The sequence below is a fragment of the Tupaia chinensis genome, unplaced genomic scaffold (assembly GCF_000334495.1).
Source record: "Tupaia chinensis unplaced genomic scaffold, TupChi_1.0 Scaffold000146_1, whole genome shotgun sequence".
In the NCBI taxonomy this organism is placed as follows: Eukaryota; Metazoa; Chordata; class Mammalia; order Scandentia; family Tupaiidae; genus Tupaia; species Tupaia belangeri.
Genome location: NW_006159616.1, coordinates 10,456,017 through 10,457,428, shown reverse-complemented (window position 1 = coordinate 10,457,428; position 1,412 = coordinate 10,456,017).

Sequence of the window (1,412 nt, the reverse complement as noted above, 5' to 3'; positions counted from 1 at the left end):
TATATATATATACACACACACACACATATACATATCTACATACACACATATACGTATACACACATATATATGTCTGTGTGTGTTTTATACTTGAATATGAATATATATGACTATATTGATAAACTAAGTTCTTGGTGTCAGGAAGTCCTTGATATTCTCAAAAGGTGCAGGGAGATGGGACTGGCAGGGGGCATGGGGGTTAAGAGCTCTGGACTCCCACATGGCCAACTGTGGTTCAAGTTCCAGATCTGATGGCTTACTTTCTCTCTTTCTCTCATTCTGTCCCTTTCTGGTCAAGTTTAAATACATACATACATACATACAAGTTAAATAAAATAATTCTTAAAAAAAAAAAAAAAAGAATGGGTTCTAACTCTCACAGAGGCTACCCTCTAGAAGAGAACGTGGACCAAGAAGCCAATGTAAAACTGCAGTTACGATAAGTGTTACCAAAAAACTCCGAAGGTGCAGGGAGACGCCATGGCTGGACACACATGGTGCTCAGTCGTTTGGCTTCTGCAAGGTGGGATAAGGCAGCCGCGGTGCTAGGAGGAGATCCAGTCCTTCAAGGAGACAGGGTAGGGGTCTTCTTCAAACAGCAGATGCCCACAGATTTCCCAGGACAATACCAGCAAGGATGGGTTCAAGGGGATCAGTTCAGAAGTCTCAACATTCATGTTTTCTTCCCAAGTTGTTAGGAGAAAGTCACGACTTCAAAGTGACTTTCTTTAGGCAAGAAAGGCAGATCCTTGCTCATCCCCTATCTTTTTGGGGAGTATTTTCTGGGGCGAATAGCATGTCTTTAGTGCCAGGGTGCCAGTGGGAAACAGTGTCTTTCTAGTTAAAGGCAGAGCTGGGCCATGCTGGGATGCTCTGCACTCAAAGACTTGGCGAAGGATTCTGAGGGAGCTCTTGGCAGTATGGAGAAGTGACGTCAAGTACTTGCTTGGGTACCGTGTAGAGAAAGACACAGGATCACCTCATGGATGTCCTGCCAAAAAGTCACACCTGAATCTGATGGTGAAGAGACACTGGACTAACCCCCTCTGAAGGACATGCTGCAGAACAATTAGTCTGTAGTCTTCAGAAAGCCTCTAATTCAGGGCCAGCAGGTGGCATGGTGGTTAAGGTGTTGGACTCCTATATAGCTGACCACAGTTCGAGTCCCAGACTGGGTAGCTTAAAAATCATACCTGGCACATTTATGTGCATGCCCAAAATCCCAGGAGGAGAATGGATAAGGGATTGCAGTGTGGCCATCCCCCCAGGGGATGATTTCTCATTTTCTCTCTCTCTGTCTCTTCTTGGCAAGTGCACACTCCCCATGGCATGAAACCTAATAAATAAATTAATTAAATTAATTATTTTTACAAAAGCATCAAGCTTAAGACAAAGAAAGAAAGGTTGAAGCA